Below are 26,306 nucleotides of genomic sequence, written 5' to 3' on the forward strand. Positions count from 1 at the left end.
TGAAGATTCAGTTACAGCGGCGACCGTATGAAGAGGATGCTCCGCACCGGATGTCTTCAGGATGGACCCGCTCTGCGCCTCCGGGATCAAGATAGAAGATGTCGCCTGGATGAAGATTAAAGAGGCCGTCTGGATCAAGACTTCTCGCCTCCTGGATCAGGACTTCAACTCCGGGATGAAGATTGTTCAAGCGGGACTTCAAAAACTGTAAGTGGATCGTCTTGGGGTTAGTGTTAGGCTTTTTTAAGGTTTTTCTGGGTGGGGTTTTTTTTTGGGCAGTAAAAGAGCTAAATGCCCTTTACAATGGGTACCTTAGGTTTTTTTAGATACTTTTTTTATTTTGTGGGTTTGGGGGGGTGAGGGTTTGTATAGTGTTAGGGGGTGTTTGTATTTATTTATTTTAAGCAAAAGAGCTGTTTATCTCAGGGCAATATCCTACAAAAGGCCCTTTTAAGGGCTCCCAAAAGGCCCTTTTAAGGGCCCTTGGTAGTTTATTCTAGATTAGGCTTTTTTATTTCGGGGGGTTTTACTTTTTTTTTTAAAGGGTATTATAATAGGAATAATCTTTTTTTGATAATTTTCTTTGTTTTTTGTAATGGTAGTTTTTTTTTATTTTTTGTGATTTTAGTGGGATTTTTTTTGTAATGTTAGGTTTTAGTGTTAGGCAGGTTAGGTTTTATTTCACAGGTAAGTTTGTATTTATTTTAACTAGGTAGTTAGTAAATAGTTAATAACTATTTACTAACTAGTCTACCTAGTTAAAATAAATACAAACTTACCTGTGAAATAAAAATAAAACCTAAGCTAGCCACAATATAACTATTAGTTATATTGTAGCTAGCTTAGGTTTTATTTTACAGGTAGGTATTTAGTTTTAAATAGGTATTATTTAGTTAATAATTGTAAATTTAATTAAGATCTATTTTAATTATGTTAAAGTTAGGGGGTGTTAGGATTAGGGGTGTTAGGCAATGTCCTACAAAAGCCATTTTAAGGGCTATTGGTAGTTTATTGTAGGTTAGGGGGTGTTTTTATTTTGGGGGGGCTTTTTTATTTTTATAGGGCTATTAGATTAGGTGTAATTGTTTTTATTTTTGATAATTTTGTTTATTATTTTTTGTAAGCTTAGTGTTTTTTATTTTTCATAATTTAGTGTTTAGTATTTTTTGTAATTTTAGATTTTTTTAGTTTTTTCAAAGTGTTAGGTTTTTTTAAATTTGTAATGTAGGTTTTTAATTTGTAGTATTTTTTTTATTTTATTAGAATAGTTATGTTAGGTTAATTTATAGTTTAATGTTAGGTCTATTTCTATTTCACAGGTAAGTTTTTATTTATTTAAATATAGTTATATTGTAATTTTAATTTAAAGTTAGGGGGGTGTTTAGGTTTAGGGGTTAATAGTTTAATTTAGTGTTTTGCGATGTGGGGGGCTGGTGGTTTAGGGGTTAATAGGTATATTTAGTGGCGGGGATGTGGGGGGCCGGAGATTTAGAGGTTAATATGTTTATTTAGTAGTGGCGATATGGGAGGCCGGAGGTTTAGGGGTTAATAGGTTTATTTAGTAGAGGCGATATGGGAGGCCGGAGGTTTAGGGGTTAATCATTTAATTCAGGTGTTTTTCTAACACTCTCTCCCCATTGATCTCTATGGGGGAAAGCGTGCAGGAGCACGTCAAATCAGCATTTGGCTTTTGTGCGGTATGGAGCTTAACGTCACCACATCGTACGCACAAGGAGGCTTTTCAGTAACTCGTAATGGCTGTGCTATGGAGAGTGAAATAACGCAACTTTTTGGCGTTAGTTTTGCACTCTGTTTAGCGCAAAACTCGTAATCTAGGCTTGAGTTTCTTAACTGTCAGCTGCCATTTTACATTTTACAAACTGCCAACAAATAACCCCACCCCCACCACAAATGCTGAGTCTTAACAACCTTTATAGCAGTTAAACAGCAAGTTAACACATAACATTTAAACATCTATTGCAAACATAAACATGACAACACAAAGAAGAAGGGGAATAAAAAAGTCAAGCCAGAATGTAAGGAGAGATGACCTTACCAGGCAAAAAACGGCAAATACCCCATGAAACTCATGAAAGTGTGTGCATATAATAATGGAACAAAGGTAATAAACTTAAAGTGGCAGTAAATAGTTTTTCCCTTAATGTATTTTCAATGACTTGTTATACCAGCTGCAGATTATAAAATGTACGAGAAATTGCATTTTCAGCTTTTTTAGTGTATATGATTTAGCCGTTTTTGTTCTTTTAAACCACAGCTTATTGAAATTGGTTGATCTTGCAGGTAATATCAGATCTCATTATGTTATCACTTTTATGTACGCTTGCTTCATTATCTAATATCTGTTTGTAAACCAAAGCTTAATAATAAGGCCCCAATATTCAAAATCGACTGCCTAACTGCCTTGTCGGCAGTCCGACGGTCTCTCGAGATAATCAAATAAAAGGGGCATGACCAAGCAGTGCAGGTGAGCGGCAAAAGTCAATAGGAGCGTGACGTCACCACCTGCATCGCCGCATGTCAGCATTTTGCTACGGCCGGGGGGCCCTATTTGAAGTGGTGCTACGTGGTCAAGACAGTGCGCTCACTAAAACTTAAAATAGTTTCCGTGTAGGCACGCTTCAAATATTGCCGTGGGTACCTACGTTTTATTATACCTACACTAACTACCTCAGGCAATGTAGTTTCGACAGCTGGCGAGACAAACATGGCTGCTACCATCCTTGCAGCCTGCACTTTACTGATTCGAACATATTAATCTATGTCGCTAAAATTGTAATCAATGCTTAAATAATGTGTCACAGAGATGTGCTAAAACTCAGGCAGCCAACCATAAGAGGGCCGGCAAAGCCTTGCTGGCCTAGCCTGGCTCCTGGAACTCAGTGCCGGACTGGAATTGAGCCCCAGTCCACCACTTATTAAAAAGGGTACCGATCGAGCAGGGTGCAGGAGATCAAGTTGCCCTTAAAGTATGTTGTCGGAAATTTGATAAGGCACCTAGGGATACCACTTGATTAGGGGTGCTACCTTCTGGGAGGAATCAGCCAAACTTCATAATAAAGCACTTCCTAATTCACCTAAGAATCTATCCGACTCCCAGATAAGTGTAATGATAACGATATTGCGAACGCAGGATCGTATTCCCCTATAGACTTTAATGGAGCCTCGTTTTGAACAAACAATAACAGCCATAAACACAAGCTGAGAATTGCAATGAGATATATGAATTTCTATACAAAGGTATACCTGTATTTATATGTGTTTATATGTATGTAAATACACATATAAATACATATACATAGGGGTTAAATAAATATATTACAATAAGCTCTTTATGAGCCTTCCAAAATCCTAACACAGGATGGTTTATGACAGCATATAGCCTGATGCGATATAGGCAAAGGAATTATTAAAATGCAAACATTCCTTTAAGAAATGTTCCATTTAATAAATGGTTGGTGTTCTGAACTTCAATTTAAAAATAACAGAATGCATAAACTTCATTTCAGTTGTGATGCTATAATATTATTCTAAAATCTATTAAAATGATCAAATTAAAAATCACAATCAGTTTTACAGCTTGTCCGCCCGCATGATAGATTGAGTCCTATGATATTTAACACAAAACTTCCGGCTAGATTACGAGTTGTGCATTTGGCTGAAAAAGCAGCGGTAACAGGTCCTAACGCTGCTTTTTCACTACCGCTGCTATTACGAGTCTTGCAGGTTTAGGGGCACCGCACACTTCTTTGGCCTTACCGCAAAATGACTTAAGTAAACTTCGTAACCCCTTTTTTCTATGGGACTTCCATAGCGCCGGTATTACGAGTCTGTCCTGGGAGGCCAAAAAGTGAGCGGTACACCCTCTACCTCCAAGATCCGTAACGCATTTTAAAGTCAGTAGTTAAGAGTTTTATGGTACAACGCCGTAGCATAAAGCTCATAACTAAAGTGCTAAAAAGTACAATAACACCCATAAACTACCTATTAACCCCTAAACCGAGGCCCTCCCGCATCGCAAACACTATATTAAAATTATTAACCCCTAATCTGCCGCTCCAGACATCGCCGCCACCTACATTATACTTATTAACCCCTAATCTGCTGCCCCCAACATCGCCGACACCTACATTATTTTTATTAACCCCTAATCTTCCGCCCCAAGGTCGCCGCAACCTATACTTATTAACCCCTAATCTGCCGCCCCCAACGTCGCCGCCACTATTCTAAATTCATTAACCCCTAAACCTAAGTCTAACCCTAACTGTCAGGTACTTGTCAGCCAGTATGTACCTTTAAGCATATCTTATATAAGGCTACTCCTCCCCCTTCCACCTGCCAATTAATTTAGTTTGAGTTACTGACCAAGTTACCTTGACACAGCTACTCTTACTCGTGGCTAAAGCTAAAATTACTAACTTACTGGATTATTATACGAACACAACGTGTTGTGCCTCATCTACATTACCTTATATCTCCAAGGATATACCACAAGTGTCTATTCCGTATCTGCAAGCAACAGAGCAACCTCCATTACATGTTAAGGATTATACAGCTGTCACCTCCGTTATCTTAACAACCGGAACTATCACTGAAGACAGCTAACGTTAAGCTGTGTGACCGACCTATTGAACTTTCTCATACGGCTTGTCAGTTTCCAGCATTTACAAATCTCTACCGCTCCTGTTTGTTTGCCGCTTCTGTGTGTTTCAGCGTCCTCACAGCCTGTCAGCTGTTCCAGCGTCCTGATTGGACAGTTCGCGCACACCCCCACAGCCGCTGCTGCTGCAGCTATGAAGCACTTCTCCCTCCACAGTTACACAGGACTGTTTTGCTACACCTCTGCTGTGACTGCCTCGCAACTTGTAATACATTACGCTCATACAAGATTATTTGCTACATCCTAAAGGAACTTTATTGAACCGTTCAGCCTCTGAACTGTAATCTCCTTGCCTGCTCTCTGCTAATTATAAAAGGCATCCACTGTTTGCCATTGCGGTTTAGCCATTACACAACCGCCTCTTCCTTGCCTACTCCTGCCTGTAAGGACTATCACAATTACTCCTGTAACAAGATAGCAGGAGTCTGCCTAAAATTAACCTAGTACTTCTACTTAAATACAGGGTCTGCAGTTGAGATTCACTGTATAAAGAACTTTTCCTCCACATAACCTAACACTAACACCCCCTAACTTAAATATAATTTAAATAAATCTAAATACAAATTACTATCATTCCCTAAATTATTCCTATTTAAAACTAAATACTTACCTGTAAAATAAACCCTAAACTAGCTACAATATAACTAATAGTTACATTGTAGCTAGCTTAGGGTCTATTTTTATTTTGCAGGCAAGTTTGTATATATTTTAACTAGGTAGAATAGTTATTAAATATATATTAACTATTTAATAACTACCTAGCTAAAATAAATACAAAAGTACCTGTAAAATAAAACCTAACCTAAGTCACACTAACACCTAACACTACACTACAATTAAATAAATGACCTAAATTAAATACAATTAAATACATTAAATACAATTAGCTAAAGTACAAAAAACAAACAAACACTAAATTACAGAAAATAAAAAACTAATTACAGATATTTAAACTAATTACACCTAATCTAATAGCCCTATCAAAATAAAAAAGCCCCCCCAAAATAAAAAACCCTAGCCTAAACTAATCAATAGCCCTTAAAAGGGCCTTTTGTGGGGCATTGCCCCAAAGATATCAGCTCTTTTACCTGTAAAAAAAAAATTAAAAAACACCCCCCCAACAGTAAAACCCACCACCCACACAACAAACCCCCCAAATAAAAACCTAACTAAAAAAAACCTAAGCTCCCCATTGCCCTGAAAAGGGCATTTGGATGGGCATTGCCCTTAAAAGGGCAGTTAGCTCTTTTGCGGCCCAAAGCCCTAACCTAAAAATAAAACCCACCCAATACACCCTTAAAAAAACCTAACACTAACCCCCTGAAGATCGACTTACTGTTCTGAAGACCCGACATCCATCCTCAAAGAAGCGGCAGAAGTCTTCATCCAACCGGGCCGAAGTCCTCAACAAACCCGGGAGAAGTCTTCATCCAAGCCGGGGCGAAGTGGTCCTCCAGACGGGCAGAAGTCTTCATCCAGATGACATCTTCTATCTTCATCCATCCGACACGGAGCGGCTCCATCTTCAAGACATCCGACGCAGAGCATCCTCTTCATCCGGAGTCTTCTTACTGAATGAAGGTACCTTTAAGTGACGTCATCCAAGATGGCGTCCCTTAGATTCCGATTGGCCAATCGGAATTAAGGTAGAAAAAATCCTATTGGCTGATGCAATCAGCCAATAGGATTGAAGTTCAATACTATTGGCTGATTCAGTCAGCCAATAGGATTGAGCTTGCATTCTATTGGCTGTTCCAATCATTTTGGGGGGGGGATTTATTTTGATAGGGCTATTAGATTAGGTGTAATTCGTTTAAAGATCTGTAATTTGTTTTTTATTTTTTGTAATTTAGTGTTTGGGTTTTTTGTACTTTAGCTAATTGTATTTAATTTATTTAATTGTATTTAATTTAGGTCATTCATTTAATTGTAGTGTAGTGTTAGGTGTTAGTGTAACTTAGGTTAGGTTTCATTTTTCAGGTACTTTTGTATTTATTTTAGCTAGGTAGTTAATAAATAGTTAATAACTATTTAATAACTATTCTACCTAGTTAAAATAAATACAAACTTGCCTGTAAAATAAAAGTAAACCCTAAGCTAGTGTAATGTCTGGAAAGAAGACAAAAAATAGGAGTTGGACCACAGCTGCTGATATATAAAATTAAGAGGTTGTTGCTAAGTATGTAGCAGGAAGTTACATGAGCATTACCCCGGTGTAACAAGTAAAATCCTAGCACACACACATGAAGCAGTTTGTTATATGATATGCAAGTTGCAGCAGATTTAACTATAGCTGACGCAGCAAGTAAAAGTTAAGGTTTACAGCAGTGTATCTTGCTTCCTTGTAATCACTAGTAAAAATATATGAAAAACAGTAAATATGCGCAATATGGAGATATAATGGCCAATGAGTAAGGTAACAAAATCAGCGGAGGTTCAGGCAAAAACAAAGTGTCCGAAAAAATGGGGAATGGTACTTTAGTAAGGATTTAGCACTAAAGACAGGTTGATAAAACTTATGAGAGATCTTCTTAGTAATGGTACCTTTAGCGGACTGTAGTAGAGAGTAAACCGCAGCAGCGGAGTCAGCGGTGAGAGCAGTGAGAGCTGGCTTGTGGCGGCTGAGTTCGGCGTGTGACGTCACAGAGGCCAAGTTCCGGATTAGAGAAGCAGGTCTGTGTGAAGTTAGGAAGGCACAGGCTGTCAGTATCCGAACTGAGTGATCACCAAACAGGTTGGGAGGTTTGGGTGGAGCTTGGGCGGACAGAGAATCAATACCAAGCACTGACATAAGGTTGAGGGAGGTATTTAAAGGAATTTGTATTAGGATCTTAAAGGGACAGTATTATACAATAACGGTGAATTGCATAGGTGTGACAGGATACCCCCTCCGAGGAGCGGCACCGAAGCTCAAGATCGAGGCCGATCAGGAAACCTCTGATGGAACCGGGATATCAGCCTGGGTGCGGAGATGTTAGAAGAAGGTTCCCAAGAGTTATGTTCCAAAGGGTAGTTTTTCCATTTAATAAGATATTGCAACACACCCCTCGATAGTCTGCTGTCCAAAATATCCTCAACCTCATATTCCAGGTTAGGGTCCACAGAAACAGGAGGCAAGGTGGCATCTAAGCCACGGTCACGAACATGGTGGTAGGGTTTTAAAAGAGAGACGTGGAAGGTAGGATGTATTTTTAAGCTGGTTGGCAGAGTGAGGCGAACTGCGTTACAGTTTATGACCTTTTGTATAGGAAAAGGTCCTATGAAGAGTGGTGAGAGTTTCCTAGATGGTGTGGATAATCGAAGATTCTTGGTAGAGAGCCATACGAGATCTCCAACAGAGTATGCAGGTGGAGGTGTACGGCGTAAGTCATAATATCTTTTCTGTATAAGTTTTGCGTCTTCAATGGCATGTTTCACAGTAGTGAAATTTGAGTCCATGGTGGAGGTTAGGTCTGATATGTGAGGATGGGTTGCGGCTAAGTCTGGAAGATATTGGAATTTTGGATGAAAACCATAGTTGGTATAGAAGGGTGTCTGTTTAGTGGTTGAGTGTATAGTATTGTTGAAGACGAATTCAGCAAAGTGTAACTGTTGGGACCAGGAATGTTGATTATTATGACAAAATGTTCGTAGGAACTGCTCCACCCATTGGTTGCACCTCTCTGTCTGTCCGTTTGTCTGAGGATGATATGAAGAGGACAGGGATTTGTCAATGGAGAACTGTTTACAGAAAGCAGACCATAAGGAGCTAGTAAACTGAGACCCACGGTCAGTTAATATTTTACTAGGAAGTCCATGTAGTTTAATGACATTCACAAGCAACAAATGGATTGTCTCAGCAGCAGTTGGGAGCTTGTGATAAGGTATCAGGTGGAGCATTTTACTAAACAGATCTACTACAACAAGTATAGTTGTGTTTTTGTCTGATTTTGGAAGATCTACTATATAGTCCAAAGCGATTTCTTGCCAGGGTTTATCAGGAGTAGGTGTGGTAAGCAGAAGTCCGAAGGGAGGCCTCTTACTTCTTTTCGAGATGGTACAGGCTCGACAGGTGTTTATGAACTGAGTAACATCAGGAAGGATGGTAGGCCACCAATATGATCTCTGTAGAAGTTCTTTCGTTTTTTGCAACCCACAATGTCCACCCAGAGGTGAGTCATGTGCAGAGCGTAGAAGTTGGTCACGTAGAGAAGGGGGAATGTAGAACTTCTGGTTGTGGCAAAAAACACCGTTGTTATTCTTCCGTAAAAGATGTAGAGGTTTTAATGGGTCTTTGATTTGTTCGGACCGAAGAAGTGGTAGGGAATCTATGAAGAAGAGAAGGAAGTTATTTTCTGGGATAACGTGCCGGTTAAAGGTATGATCTACCAATGTGTGTGGTATCCGAGAGAGAGCATCTGCTTTGCCATTTTTGCTCGCAGGTCTGTAAGTGATGAGGAAGTTGAAGCGTGATAGGAAAAGATTCCAGCGGACTTGGCGGGCAGAAAGCGTTCTAGTGGATTTAAGAAACTGTAAATTCCTGTGGTCAGTGTATACAATGGTAGGTGTCGAGGCTCCTTCAAGTAGGTGTCTCCATTGTTCGAAAGCAGCCTTTATGGCAAGGAGCTCCTTCTCACCCACTGGGTAATGTCTTTCTGCAGAGGTCAAGGACCTAGAGTAGTAGGCTACTGGGTGCAGTGGTTGTTGGTGAGACTCTCTTTGCGACAGGATGGCACCAAGAGCGAAGTCTGAGGCATCTACTTCAAGGGTGAATGGGAGTTCGGTGTTAGGATACCTAAGGATAGGAGCAGATGTGAAAGTTGTCTTCAGTTTGTTAAAAGCTTCATGGGCGGTGTTGGACCAGATAAATTTGATATTTTGTTTTGTGAGATCAGTGAGTGGTTTTGCCAGAGTAGAATAGTTCTTAATAAATTTTCTGTAAAAGTTGGCGAAACCAAGAAAACTTTGAACTTGTTTTCTGGTTGTGGGAACAGGCCAGTCTAATACTGTTTTGATCTTATTTTCGTCCATGCGTATTCCCATATCAGATATGATGTAGCCCAGGAAAGGAATACTGTTTACGTGGAACGTGCATTTTTCGGCCTTCACAAATAATGAATTGTTTCGTAGACGTGTAAGAACCTGACGGACATGCATCTTGTGCTCGGCGAGGGTTTTTGAGAATATTAAAATGTCGTCCAAGTAAATAACGACGTAGGTGTCTAGCACATCCTTGAAGATGTCATTGATCAGGTGCTGAAAGGTGGCAGGGGCATTGCAGAGACCGAATGGCATAACTACATATTCGTATAACCCATAACGGGTACGAAAAGCAGTCAGCCATTCGTCTCCTGCCCGCATCCTGATCAAGTTGTACGCGCCCCTAAGATCTAACTTGGTGAAGATCTTAGAGCCTACCAACAGCTCAATTAGTTCCGAAATCAGCGGTAAGGGGTAACGGTTTTTTATGGTTATTTTATTTAACTGCCTGTAATCCACTATAGGTCTTAAGGAACCGTCCTTATTTTTTACAAAAAAAATACCTGCTGCAGCAGGGGAGGTTGATGGCCTGATGAAGCCTTTCTTCAAATTTTCGTCAATGTAGGATCTGAGGTGAAGTAATTCCGGTTTGGAGAGAGGGAATATGTGACCACATGGTATGACTGCTCCAGGTAGTAAATCTATGGGGCAGTCATACGGCCTGTGTGGAGGAAGAGTTTCAGATTGGGTTTTACTAAATACATCTTTGAATTCTGCATATTCCATAGGTACATTTGACTGTAAATTCTCTGAGGTGTTTTGTAGAAGTAGATGTGGGAAACAGGTAGTATTGCAGTACTCAGAGTTAAATTGTAAGGAGAGTGAGGACCATGATATCAAGGGATCATGTTGCCGAAGCCACTGTAACCCTAATATCAAAGGAAAATCAGGGGAGGTAATGACGTCAAATTTAATATACTCCCTGTGATGGCATTCTGTTGACATTAAGATGGGAATGGTTTCGAAGGTAACTGGACCAGTGGAGAGAACCTTACCATCAATTCCCCTTAAGTAGACAGGAGACAGTTTTTTATGCAAGGGTATATTATTTATTTTACAGAAAGTAGCGTCAATGTAAGAGAGAGAGGCACCGGAGTCAATGATCCCTTGGAGTGTCACCCGAGTTTGGTCCCACTGTAAGACAAGAGGAATTTTACAGTAATGAGCAGATTTGAGAATGCTTTTTATTGAGGAAGTGAGAGTAAGCAACTTACCCTTTCTTTGACGGGTTAAGTTGGGACAGTCTCTGACCCCATGGTCTTCTGATGCGCAGTACATGCACAGATTATTTGTGCGACGCCTTCATTTTTCCTGGGAGCTCAGAGGACCTCATAAGAAAGCGATATCCATAGGTTCAGCTGGGGATTTTGAATGTGTTGTGGGTGGAGTTGATGTGGTTTTTTGCCTATAGGGTGTGTCGTGACTACTTCTTTCATGATGTCTTTCCCTAAGCCTCCTATCTATACAAATACTGAGATCTATTAGTTGTTCAAGAGTAGGGGGTATTTGAGTACGTGATAGTTCATCCTTGATGGCTTCTGACAACCCTAGGCGAAATTGGTTTCGCAGAGACAAGTTGTTCCATTGGGTGTCAGGAGCCCATCTTTTAAATTCGGAGATATATTCCTCAACCTCTCTTTTCCTCTGCTTTAGAGACCTCATAGCTGTTTCAGCAGTCTGTTGTTTAAAGGGGTCATCATAGATTTGTGCAAGGGCAGAGAAAAAGGAGTCTAAGGAATTAAGGATCTCATCGTTATGCTCCAGAAAGGTGTTTGCCCATGCTCGGGGCTCTGCTCTTAAGTAAGATATGGTGGTCATAACCTTTATCCTATCATTAGGATAGGTATATGGTTTGAGGGTAAACAATAGATAACATGAGTTCTTAAATTCTCTGAAAGTTTTTCTATCACCTGTAAAAGGTTCAGGAGCACTAATTTGGGGTTCCTGGGGAGGGGGTTTTCTATCCAGTACCTCCTTTATGTATGTTTTTAAATTATCATTCTCTAATTTGAGTGCTGTGAGCCCTTCAGTTAACATATCTACTTTAGTGCTTAATGTTTGCATATGAGCTGACATATCAGTTGGGTCCATTTTATTAATGGCTTGGTATTTCTGTAATGTCTGGAAAGAAGACAAAAAATAGGAGTTGGACCACAGCTGCTGATATATAAAATTAAGAGGTTGTTGCTAAGTATGTAGCAGGAAGTTACATGAGCATTACCCCGTTGTAACAAGTAAAATCCTAGCACACACACATGAAGCAGTTTGTTATATGATATGCAAGTTGCAGCAGATTTAACTATAGCTGACGCAGCAAGTAAAAGTTAAGGTTTACAGCAGTGTATCTTGCTTCCTTGTAATCACTAGTAAAAATATATGAAAAACAGTAAATATGCGCAATATGGAGATATAATGGCCAATGAGTAAGGTAACAAAATCAGCGGAGGTTCAGGCAAAAACAAAGTGTCCGAAAAAATGGGGAATGGTACTTTAGTAAGGATTTAGCACTAAAGACAGGTTGATAAAACTTATGAGAGATCTTCTTAGTAATGGTACCTTTAGCGGACTGTAGTAGAGAGTAAACCGCAGCAGCGGAGTCAGCGGTGAGAGCAGTGAGAGCTGGCTTGTGGCGGCTGAGTTCGGCGTGTGACGTCACAGAGGCCAAGTTCCGGATTAGAGAAGCAGGTCTGTGTGAAGTTAGGAAGGCACAGGCTGTCAGTATCCAAACTGAGTGATCACCAAACAGGTTGGGAGGTTTGGGTGGAGCTTGGGCGGACAGAGAATCAATACCAAGCACTGACATAAGGTTGAGGGAGGTATTTAAAGGAATTTGTATTAGGATCTTAAAGGGACAGTATTATACAATAACAGTGAATTGCATAGGTGTGACAGCTAGCTACAATGTAACTATTAGTTATATTGTAGCTAGCTTAGAGTTTATTTCACAGGTAAGTATTTAGTTTTAAATAGGAATTATTTAGTTAATAATATTAATTTTTATTTAGATTTATTGTAATTATATTTAAGTTAGGGGGTGTTAGGGTTAGACTTAGGTTTAGGGGTTAATACATTTAGTATAGTGGCGGCGACGTTGAGGGCGGCAGATTAGGGGTTAATAAATGTAGGTAGGTGGCGGCGATGTTAGGGACGTCAGATTAGGGGTTAATAAGTGTAAGATTAGGGGTGTTTAGACTCGGGGTTCATGTTAGGGTGTTAGGTGTAAACATAAATTTTATTTCCCCATAGGAATCAATGGGGCTGCGTTACTGATCTTTACACTGCTTTTTTTTGCAGGTGTTAGGCTTTTTTTCAGCCGGCTCTCCCCATTGATGTCTATGGGGAAATCGTGCACGAGCATGTACGACCAGCTCACCGCTGACTTAAGCAGCGCTGGTATTGAAGTGCGGTAAGGAGCACAATTTTGCTCAACACTCACTTCTTGCCTTTTAACGCCGGGTTTGTAAAAACCTGTAATACCCAGCGCTGCAGGTAAGTGAGCAGTGAGAAAAAACTGCTCGTTAGCACCGCACAGCCTCTAACGCAAAACTTGTAATCTGGCCGAATATTTGCTCTCCAGTACTACTCTAAACCTTTTTTTTTTTTTTTTTTTTTTTTTTTTTTTTTTTTTTTTTAGCAACTGAGTCATCATTACTTTTCATATTTTTGCAAACCCACCCAAATATTTATTACAACACTAAATCATTTTGCTAAGAGTAAAACATTCCAATAAAAATGTCTACCCAAATGACCTAAGGTCTGCAGCCATAGCATTAATAACCAGCTAGCACACAAATGTCTATATTTGCATTCACTTGCTTTCTCAACTCAGTGCCAATACATTTAAAATGAAGCCCTTCTTACAGTGTTAATTTGTCATTTTATATCTCATCCCTAACAGGATAATAAATGTAGTTTAAAAAAAAAGCATGTTACATTATATAAACCCAATTTTAACTGGTTACACATTTAAAGGGACAGTATACATCAATTTTCATACAACTGCATGTAATAGACAATACTATAAAGAATAAGATGCACAGATACTGATATAAAAATCCAGTATAAAACCTTTTAAAAACGTACTTTGAAGCTCTCAGTTTAGCTCTGTTGAAAAGGTAGCTGGAAAACCCACTGCAAGTGGGAAATAAAAAAAACCCTCCCCCTTCTTTTGCATATGAAAATACCCTTTACACAAACAGGAGCAAGCATGAGTAGGTATCTGTCGGTACTCTCCTAATGGTATCAATCTGTCGGTATTCTCCTAATGGTATCTGTCACTATTCTCCTTGGTTAGGAGTCTGAAAATCAGAGCAATGTTATTTAAAAATAAGCAAAACTATACATTTTTTTTTTAAAAACAAACTTTATGGGCTATATAAATAGATCATCTACAAAACATTTATACAAAGAAAAAAGGAGTGTATACTGTCCCTTTAATAAACTGGATCATCAAATAAACAAATGAATAGCAGGTACCATCAGTCTGTCTAACTATGCACTGTAGAAAACATGTGAGATGCCCTAGCTAAAAAATATGAACAGGCTCTGTTCTGTATCTTAAGTATCTCTGAAATTCATTTATGTATTTTAATCATCTGAGTTGTATGTGTTTTATTAGAGGGATGTGTATTCCATTGGTTGATGAGACAATACTTTTAAAGGTAAGCCTAGATGTGTCAGAAGTCTCTTTCATTTCATTTTAGAGAGGAAAGTTGGTCCATAAATTGATAACAGAACTAGACAACCTCTTCATTGTATGTATTTACAAATATTCTGTTTTTATGTTAATTAAAAAAACATGGTATTTAACCAAATTCAATGCAATTTGATGTAGGATTTCAATCTAGACCTAAAAGAGAAAGCCATAGGTCAGAAACAGTATCAGAAACAGTCCTGTGTATACCAAAGCTGTCTCAATCATCACCTTTCAGCTCAAATATACATAATAATAAAATCTATGATCACAAGAAGGAAATAACAGGCTCTGTTATAAAGAACCCTTTATGTACAGTTGTTTCTTATAACAGTTCTATGTTTACATAAGCAATATAATAGGGATTTGTTTTGCAAGCATTAGACACACACACTTTAAGCCATAGGGGCCCAGCAGTTATGAAGCACCGGTCTAAAGACCACTGCTCAATAACTTGTCCGCCTGCTCTGAGCAGGAGAACACACATCGCCGAAAATCAACCCGATCGAGTACGATCAGGTTGATTGACACCCCCTTGCTGGTGGCCGATTGACCGCGAATCTGCAGGGGGCGGTGTTGTACCAGCAAGCCACAAGAGCTGCTGGTGCAATGCTGAATACGAAGAGCGTATTCAGCGAGGTCTGGCGGACCTTTGATAAATATCCCCCCAAGGCTTAGTGCAGCTTCAATAACAATTTGTTACTCAGTAGAGCAATAGTTAAAACAATGGTGGATGTGACTGAGGTGAATTACTGAGTAACATTTCCTCTAAATGAGTATAAAAGTTAGCAGAGCAGATATAAATACTTGTAAATATGGTGAGTGTTATGCAATAATGACTGATACCATCTAGCATGCCTTTAATTTTTTATCAATAATCATTTTTAAGTGGCTTATTGCACACACATTCCATACTACTGCTATTATTGAAGTTTTTTTTATTGCAGTGGGGGCATTACTTACTTAGGTCCAGATTGCAAGTGTCGCAAGAGATAAGCGGGTAGATTACGAGTTTTTGTCGGTAAGGGGTGCGTTGCTAACGCACAGTTTTTCCTTACCGCTCACCTCCAGTAACGCTGGTATTACGGGTCTTTAAAAACCCGGCGTTAGCCGCAAAAAATGGAGTGTAGAGCAGAATTTAGCTCCACATCTCACCTCAATACCAGTGCTGCTTATGGTAGCAGTAAGCTGGAAAAAACGTGCTCGTGCACGATTTCCCCATAGGAATTAATGGGGCAGACTCGGCTGAAAAAAACCCTGTAAAAAAAACCGTTCAGCTCTTAACGCAGTCCCATTGATTCCTATGGGGAAACACTTTTAATGTCTACACCTAACACCCTAACATGAACCCCGAGTCTAAACACCCCTAATCTTACACTTATTAACCCCTAATCTGCCGCCCCTGACATCGCCGACACCTGTTTTATATTATTCACCCCTAATCTGCCGCTCTGGACACCGCCGCCACCTACATTATACTAATGAACCCCTAATCTGCTGCCCCCAACATCGCCGACACCTACATTATATTTATTAACCCCTAATCTGCCTTCCCCAATGTCGCCGCAATCTAACTACACTTATTAACCACTAATCTTCCACCCCCATCCTCGCTGCCACTATAATAAAGTTGTTAACCCCTAAACCTAAGTCTAACCCTAACCCCCCCTAATTTAAATCTAATTTAAATAAATCTAAATAAAATTCCTATCATTAAATAAATTATTCCTATTTAAAACTAAATACTTACCTATAAAATAAACCCTAAGATAGCTACAATATAACTAATAATTATATTGTAGCTATCTCAGGGTTTATATTTATTTTACAGGCAACTTTGTATTTATTTTAACTAGGTACAATAGCTATTAAATAGTTAATAACTATTTAATAGCTACCTAGTTAAAATAAATACAAAAGTACCTGTAAAATAAAACCTAACCTAAGCTACCATTACACCTAACACTACACTATAATTAAATTAATTCCCTAAACGGCAATTGCGATCTGGTAATGTTAGCACATCATAACACTAACGTTTGTGCATTCTACTTGTAATCTAGATCTTAGTGTTTGGTAAAGTGAAAAATCCTTCTTCCCTTGGTCCAAAAATGTTACCTCTACAAATGGCAAATACCCCAGGTCATGGCCTTTCCTCCACATCATGGAAATAGTGCTAGAGAAGAGAGACCAGGCGGGAGCGTAAGTTTTTCCCCAATTTTATGCCAGCTATTTCCACCTGCATTCCTCTCCCTCTTCATTGCCACCATCTACTCCAGCTGTCGGTAGTTACGTCAGCTTCTACCCATCTTGCACTGGCCAAAGAATTAAACCTCTACGTATGGAATATGCCCCCAGGCAACAGCTGTCCCTCTTAATTAATCGCCCACTTTTCTGCTCATCTTCCTTAGGATTTCCCTTTTGTTTCCTTTTATTGAATTTAAAAGCCACCTCCAATACTGCTGCTTGCTGATGCAGCTCCTTTTAGACTCTGCCGCTGCTCCTCCATACTGCGGTATAAAAAAAGCCTCCTCCAATGCTGCTGCGCTGCTGCTTCTCCTAGAATCCGCTTCACTTCAGTATATTTATAAGCCAACTCCAATACTGCTGTTACCTGGTATGGCTCTTCCGAGAATTTTCTGCTGTTGTATAAAATGCTTCTTTCACTACTGCTGCTTCTGATCTATAAGTAAGGTGTTACTGTCATTTTGTCAGTTCCTTTAATTTACAGCCTTGCAACCATAGACTTTGGGTTCCTGGAAGCTGCTGCTCTGCAGATGATGGGAATGATGCCACCAGATCACTGGTTGGCATCGAGCAACAACACAGACAGTATTTGATCATAACTGAACCTCCAACTTTCTTTCTCCATCGACAACATTCTTGGCAAATTATTTTTCTTTGGTCTGTTTTGCATCCTTATTTATCATATTATTATTATTTTATGTAAAAGTAAAGACGAGCCACCTTTAATATCACTACCTCTCCTAGACGGACAGTGTGATATTATATTTAATATTCTTTAGAGAACAAAAAGCCGGTGTGCATGGGCAGGAAGTAGTTATGCTTTTAATTTATTTTTATATTTTGAATCCTCTGTAAAAAAAAAAAAAAAAAAAAAAAAAGTAAACAAATTTTGTTAAGAACAAATATCTTTAAAGGGACACTGAACCCAATTTTTTTTCTTTTGTGATTCAGATAGAGCATGCAATTTTAAGCAACTTTCTAATTTACTCCAATTAACTTTCTAATTTACTCCTATTATCTTGCTGATTGGTGGATAAATTCATCCACCAATAAAAAAGTGCTGTCCAGAGTACTGAAACAAAAAAGACGTTTAGATGCCTTCTTTTTCAAATAAAGATAGCAAGTGAACAAAGAAAAAATTATAATAGGAGTAAATTTGAAAGTTGCTTAAAATTGCATGCTCTATCTGAATCACAAAAGAAAAAATTTGGGTTCAGTGTCCCTTTAATGAACAGTCTAATGAACTGAATGGCAATATGAACAAAATTCTGCAAAAATTAACCTTGAGAAAATCCTAAGCAAATCTTTCAAGGGAAACAATTTTTTTGTCTGTGCACATCTCCATTAGTTACACTGCACTAAACAGCAGAGGGCCAGATTACGAGTGGAGCGTAAACATTTGAGAGCAATCGCAATTTACGCTAGAATGATTATAGGGTCCTCAGAGCTTTGTTAACTGTTTTGTGAAAAAAAGTTGCACAAAACACATCAAAAATACATTACAAAGTACAGTTACACTCATAATAACACTGTCATATACAAATTATTCAAAAAATATTGCACACAAATGTTATAAGGGCTCAAAGATATGAGATCTGAGGTGTAAATGGCTTTAACATAGAAAAAAAACATATACATGTATGGCTATGTATTTATGTATGTATGTATATATATATATATATATATATATATATATATGCAAAACAGAAAGCGAAGCAGTCTGCCAGGAACGAACAGCAGCTCAATAGCTTGTTCTATGGCCTGGTTGCCATCTGGGAGTAGCTTCTTTCTGCCCAATTCTGCTTTTCACAGAGGAAAGTAGTATATCAGTCTGATCCCGCCAATCAGTCTCCCTAAGCGTGATGTGGGAATCCAGACGTGGACCTGTTGCTCAGTGTGCCCAGGGGGATATGGCTGCACCTCACTGACGAGTCCCACACTAGGTCAAAACGTATGTCTGGGGTTTTGCCGTTTCTCTCATTCAGAGAGGGATTGCCTGGTATTTTCGGGGTTGGACTGTACTGTTAAAGGGACACTTAACCCATATGTTTTCTTTAATGATTCAGATAGAGCATGCGATTTTAAGCAACTTTCTAACTTACTCTTAATATAAACTTTTCCTTGTTCTCTTGCTATCTTTATTTAAAAAGCAGGGATTTAAAGCTTAGGAGCCAGCCCATTTTAGTTTCAGAACCCTGGATAGCACTTGCTTATTGGTGGCCACATTTAGCAAACCAATAAGCAAGCATAACCCAGGTTCTCAACCAAAATAGGCCAACTCTTAAGCTTTATATTCCTGCTTTTTAAATAAAGATAGCAAGAGAATGAAGAACATTTGATAATAGGAGTAAATTAGAAAGTTGTTTAAAATTGCATGCTCTATCTGAATCATTAAAGAAAAAATGTGGGTTTAGTGTCCCTTTAAGTCAGGATCAGACGGATATGCTACAGGAAAGTTCTGCTCTGTGAAAGGCACATGTTGAGCAAAAAGAGGCTGCTTCTTGGCTGGTAACTAGCCATAGAACAAGCTATTATGCTATTGTTCGTTTCCAGGTTGAGTGCTTCTCTCTTTTTATTATGCAAGTTATGACTGTTAGGGAAGTCTCCCTAAGTGTGATGTGGGAATCCAGACGTGGACCCGTTGCTCAGTGTGCCTAGAGGGATATGGCTGCACCTCACTGACAAGGCCCACAATAGGCAGAAATGTACGTCTGGGGTTTTGCGGTTTCTTTTGTTCAGAGAGGGATTGCCTGGTATTTCGGGGCTGGACTGTACTGTGAAGTCAGGATCAGACTGATATGCTTCAGGAAAGTTCTTCTTTGTGAAAGGCACATGTTGAGCAAAAAGAGGCTGCTTCTTGGGTGGTAACTAGCCATAGAACAAGCTATTATGCTATTGTTCGTTCCCAGGTTGAGCGCTTCTCTCTTTTTATTTATGTATGTGTATATACAGGGAGTGCAGAATTATTAGGCAAGTTGTATTTTTGAGGATTAATTTTATTATTGAACAAAAACCATGTTCTCAATGAACCCAAAAAACTCATTAATATCAAAGCTGAATAGTTTTGGAAGTAGTTTTTAGTTTGTTTTTAGTTATAGCTATTTTAGGGGGATATCTGTGTGTGCAGGTGACTATTAATGTGCATAATTATTAGGCAACTTAACAAAAAACATATACCCATTTCAATTATTTATTTTTACCAGTGAAACCAATATAACATCTCAACATTCACAAATATACATTTCTGACATTCAAAAACAAAACAAAAACAAATCAGTGACCAATATAGCCACCTTTCTTTGCAAGGACACTCAAAAGCCTGCCATCCATGGATTCTGTCAGTGTTTTGATCTGTTCACCATCAACATTGTGTGCAGCAGCAACCACAGCCTCCCAGACACTGTTCAGAGAGGTGTATTGTTTCCTTCCTTGTAAATCTCACATTTGATGATGGACCACAGGTTCTCAATGGGGTTCAGATCAGGTGAACAAGGAGGCCATGTCATTAGATTTTCTTCTTTTATACCCTTTCTTGCCAGCCACGCTGTGGAGTACTTGGACGCGTGTGATGGAGCATTGTCCTGCATGAAAATCATGTTTTTCTTGAAGGATACAGACTTCTTCCTGTACCACTGCTTGAAGAAGGTTTCTTCCAGAAACTGGCAGTAGGACTGGGAGTTGAGCTTGACTCCATCCTCAACCTGAAAAGGCCCCACAAGCTCATCTTTGATGATACCAGCCCAAACCAGTACTCCACCTCCACCTTGCTGGCGTCTGAGTCAGACTGGAGCTCTCTGCCCTTTACCAATCCAGCCACGGGCCCATCCATCTGGCCCATCAAGACTTTCTCTCATTTCATCAGTCCATAAAACCTTAGAAAAATCAGTCTTGAAATATTTCTTGGCCCAGTCTTGACGTTTCAGCTTGTGTGTCTTGTTCAGTGGTGGTCGTCTTTCAGCCTTTCTTACCTTGGCCATGTCTCTGAGTATTGCACACCTTGTGCTTTTGGGCACTCCAGTGATGTTGCAGCTCTGAAATATGGCCAAACTGGTGGCAAGTGGCATCTTGGCAGCTGCACGCTGGACTTTTCTCAGTTCATGGGCAGTTATTTTGCGCCTTGGTTTTTCCACACGCTTCTTACGACCCTGTTGACTATTTTGAATTAAACGCTTGATTGTTCGATGATCACACTTCAGAAGCTTTGCAATTTTAAGAGTGCTGCATCCCTCTGCAAGATATCTCACTATTTTTGACTTTTCTGAGCCTGTCAAGTCCTTCTTTTGACCCATTTTGCCAAAGGAAAGGAAGTTGCCTAATAATTATGCACACCTGATATAGGGTGTTGATGTCATTAGACCACACCCCTTCTCATTACAGAGATGCACATCACCTAATATGCTTAATTGGTAGTAGGCTTTCAAGCCTATACAGCTTGGAGTAAGACAACATGCATAAAGAGGATGATGTGGTCAAAATACTCATTTGCCTAATAATTCTGCACTCCCTGTATATATATACAGTGTGTATATATATATATATATATATATATATATATATATATATATATATATATATATATATGTGTGTGTGTACAGATGTATTTATGTATTTAGACATATATAGAAGGGCATTAGAGCCCTTTGTAGTTAAGTAGATGAACACATGAAAAAACATATTTAATAAAGGTTTTAGCTATGTATTAACTGAAAATATTTCACATTCCAATGTTCTGCACATAGCAGAATATGTTCCATGTATTTATAAATATATGTGTATATATACTGTATATATATATATATATATATATATATATATATATATATATATATATATATATTTACCTATATACAATCATGTATAAATATATAGTTATATCTATATATTGTAAAAAAAATACCATCAGATATACTGTATATAGAAATATGTATTTATGAATAGAATATTTTCTGCAATGTGCAGAACATTGGAATGTGAAATATTAATATTTTCATGTCGGGTTAGCGCACATGAGAATATGTGATGGGGTTTGAGTACAAGTTCTATGCGGGATTACATGAACACGCATGTGATATTGTAAGTTCAGATTTTTGTGTGCGTCGGGTTAGCCGGAAGCCCAATAACTTTTTTCTTTCAACTCGTAATACTAGGGCAACCCACCGCACACAAAAATTTTACTTCTAGCAAAAGTACCGAATAGCACTCCACTTGTAATCTGGCTCATAGCATGCAACATGCAAAGGAAAGGCTCTTTGCAAATTTGTCTAGGGAACATCACCAATGCTTTTGTTTAGACTACATTGGTCATATATTACATGTCAGGGTACCAGGAATCAGACTGAGACGAGAAGTGCAAAAATAATCACACCTTTATTAATAGCAAAAAATAATAAAAAGTCCACAAGTCAAATAACAAGCCAGGAATCAAAACCAGAGCTGGTAGTCAGACAAGCCGAGTCAGGAGCCAAAGCGAAGGAAATGAGCAGCATGACACAGTATGCACCAGAGTCAGGCAGAGAGGTGAGTAAAATAGCTGCCAGCAGCACATGACAAACAAGGCAGGGAAAAAACCCTGACAGTACCCTTCCCTCAACGACCCCTCCCCCGCGGGAGGACAAAAGGCTTATTGGGGAAACGGGCATGGAAGGCTTGGAGGAGGGCGGGAGCATGAACATCAGAGGAGGTAACCCATGAACGCTCCTCCGGACCATAGCCCCTCCAGTGAACCAAATACTGTATGTGGCCCCTGGACATACAAGAGTCAATAATGCTGCTGACCTCATACTCCTCATGGTTGTCAACAAAGATAGGCCGGGATGAGGCAACACAGTGGTAAACCGATTACAAACCAATGGTTTCAAGAGGGAGACATGAAAAACATTGGAGATGCGCATTGCAGGAGGAAGGTCAAGAGCGTATGCCACAGGATTATCCGGAGTATCCGAAAAGGACTAACATAACAGGGAGTCAGTTTATTGAAAGGCACATGAAGGTTCAAGTTGCGGGAGGACAGCCAAACTCTCTCACCAACCTGGTAGGAAGGCGCGAGCAGACGCCTACGATCAACCTGGAACTTTTGGCGCTGCATAGAATGATGAAGGTAATCCTGAATCTGCACCCACGTGGAACGGAGTTGCTGGAGATGCTTCTCCAAAGCCAGAATACCCTGAGACATGAATGAATCGGGCAACAAGGATGGTTGAAACCCATAATTCGCCATGAACGGGGATAACTTGGAGGAAGCATTAATAGCACTATTACGAGCAAACTCTGCCCAAGGTAACAGTTCAGACCAATTATTGTGGGGATCTGAGACATAGCAACGGAGGAACTGTTCCAGAGCTTGATTAGACCGTTCTGCAGCCCCATTGGATCGAGGGTGATATGCCGAGGAGAAGGAAAGCGGGTTCCCCATTTGAGCACAAAAGGAACGCCAAAATCTGGAGACAAACTGGCTACCCCGGTCCGACACTATCTCCTTGGGTAACCCATGTAAATGGAAGACCTCCCGGGCAAAAATTGAAGCAAGCTCCTGAGCGGTAGGCAACTTCTTCAAGGGAATGAAATGTGACATTTTAGAAAAACGGTCAACCACCATAAGGATAACAGTATTGCCATTGGAAATAGGGAGCTCGACAATGAAGTCCATGGAAAGATGTGTCCAAGGACGCTCACCATTAGCAATAGGTTGAAGAAGACCCACAGGAAGACATCGAGGAGTCTTATTCTGTGCACAAAATGAGCAGGAGGCAACATACGCAACAACATTAGAACGAAGACCTGGCCACCAGAATTGTTGAGTGACAGACCAAATCATTTGGTTCTTGCCTGGGTGACCTGCGGCTTTAGGATAGTGGTAAGTGTGCAAAAGTTTAGTTTGAAGATTCTCAGGAACAAAACACTTACCACTAGGTTTCTCAGGAGGTGCATTGGTTTGTGCAGCCAGGATCTCCTCCCCCAAGGGAGAAGTCAAATTAGTACGTATGGTAGCAAAAAATATGGTCAGGAGGTATAACTGGAGTAGGTACAGACTCCTCCTTGGACAGAGGCAAAAATTGTCGAGAGAGGGCATCAGCCCTAACATTCTTACTACCAGGCAGGTAGGAGACCACATAATTAAACCAAGACAAATGCAAACGTTTTGCTTCAGATAGATAAGTTAAATTCTTGTGGTCAGTAAGAATGAGCAATGGTACGCTAGTACCCTCGAGAAGATGCCTCCATTCCTTGAGTGCCAAAATTATGGCCAGTAATTCCCTGTCGCCAATTTCATAATTGCACTCCGCTGAAGACAATTTCTTAGAGAAGAAACCACACGGATGCAAGGAACCGTCAGGCGTAGAACGTTGAGACAAGAGGGCACCTACTCCAGTCTCAGACGCATCAACCTCAAAAACGAAAGGCAGGACAGGGTTAGAATGAGCCAGAACCGGAGCAGCAGCAAAGGCAGTCTTAAGACTATCAAAGGCCTTAATGGCAGTAGGTTACCAATGGAGTAGATCATTCTCTTTACGGGTCATGTCTGTGATAGGTTTGACCAAGGAAGAAAAGTTTTTAATAAACTTTCTATAGTAATTGGCGAACCCCAAAAAACGTTGAATAGACCGAAGACCAACTGGGCCAGGCCACTGCAGAACTGCAGATAACTTGTCAGGATCCATAGAGAAGCCTGCAACGGAGATAACATAACATAGGAAGGTTACTTGAGTCTGATGGAACTCACATTTCTCGAGTTTACAAAACAGACCGTTCTCACGTAGTCTCTGAAGAACCCGTGTAACATCAGAACGATGAGCCTCAAGTGTGGGTGAGTGTATGAGGATGTTGTCTAAGTACACCACAACACACTGTTGCAACATATCTTGTAGGACATCATTAATAAATTCCTGGAAAACAGCAGGAGCATTACATAGGCCAAAGGACATTACAAGATACTCATAATGCCTGCTCCTGGTGTTAAATGCGGTTTTCCATTCGTGGCCCTCCTTGATCCTAACGAGATTGTACGCTCCTCTCAAATCAAGTTTAGTAAAGACCGTAGCTCCCTTGAAGCGGTCAAAGAGTGCCGTAATGAGCAGAATAGGGTAAGCATTCTTAATGGTAAGACCATTAAGACCCCTATAATCGATGCATGGTCTTAACTCGCTACCCTTTTTCTTCACAAAGAAGAAGCCAGCCCCTGCAGGAGAGCAGGATTTGCGGATGATGCCCCGTGACAGAGCATCGGCAACATACTCCTCCATAGGACAATTCTCTGCAACAGAGGGTAAACCCGGCCCCGAGGAGGAATGGCTCCGGGTTGCAGGTCTATGGCAAAATTGTAAGACCGGTGAGGAGGCAACGTACCGGCACGCACCTTGTCAAAAACGTCTAGGAACTCTCTGTACTCCTCTGGCAATTGAGATACCGAAGACCTGCACAAGACTTTAACTGGTTTCCGAAGACAAGTGGAAATACATTGCGGAGACCACGACAAAATTTCGGACCTGTGCCAGTCGAGACTGGGATTGTGCTTTTGGAGCCAGGGATAACCCAGAATAACCGGAAAATGTGGAGAGTTTTTATCACCTGGAACTGGAGGGTTTCAAAATGGAGAGCCTCAACAGCCATGGATAACGGAGCAGTTTCGTGAGTAACGAGTGCGGGCTGAAGTGGCCTGCCATCAATGGCCTCAATAGCAAGCGGAACGGGACGGACCGAGGCAAAACAGGAATGGAGTGCTTTGATACAAAAGCACTGTCAATGAAATAGCCTGCAGCACCGGAGTCAACAAGAGCCTGGGTGACTATGGAGGAGTCCACCCAGGAAAGGACAACCGTGACCAAAGATTTCTCCTTTAGCGGTTCTGGGGACGAGGATAAACCACCCAAGGTCTGCCCCCAACAGGACCTTAGGTGTGAGCATTTCCCGGCCGTATAGGACAAGACTTCAAAAGGTGGCACTGTAACCCACTATAGAGGCAGAGCTCCTCCTAAAGGCCCTCTCTGCCGCAGAGAGATGCGTGAATCCCAACTGCATCGGCTCAGCAGTACCTGGTGACTCGGGACCAGGAGACATAGGAGGAGAAGGAGGCATGGGTGGGAACAAACACGTAGGAGACAACGGAACAGGAGGCTTCCGCAAGCGCTCCTTGAAAGAGGGCTTCTCATTTAGTCTGATGTCAATTAGGATCAAAAAATACACCAATGCCTCGAGATCTTCTGGTAAATCTCTGGCAGCAACTTCGTCTTTAATTGCATCAGACAGCCCATGAAAGAAGGCGTCAACCTACCTCTGCGTCAAGTGAATGGAACTCAATGGCATACTGAGCAACAGATCTTGTACCTTGCTGAATGGACATGAGTCGTTTAGCAGCAGAGGAGGAACGATCCGGAACATCAAATACCCCTCGAAAGGAGGCCACAAATTCAGGGTAATTTGAAATCACAGGTTTATTAGTCTCCCACAAGGGATTAGCCCAGGCAAGAGCTGTGTCAGAGAGTAATGAGATGAGAAATCCCACCTTAGCTCTGTCAGAGGGAAACGCCTGAGGTAACATCTCAAAGTAAATGCCCACCTGGTTCAAAAACGCTCTGCACTGATTAGGATCGCCTCCATATCGCTGAGGTAGAGGTGCAGAACCGGACATGCTCCTGGTAGGACTAGGTGCAGCAGCGGAAACAGGAGCAGCCA

Source organism: Bombina bombina, chromosome 4 (genome assembly GCF_027579735.1).
Source record: "Bombina bombina isolate aBomBom1 chromosome 4, aBomBom1.pri, whole genome shotgun sequence".
In the NCBI taxonomy this organism is placed as follows: domain Eukaryota; kingdom Metazoa; phylum Chordata; class Amphibia; order Anura; family Bombinatoridae; genus Bombina; species Bombina bombina.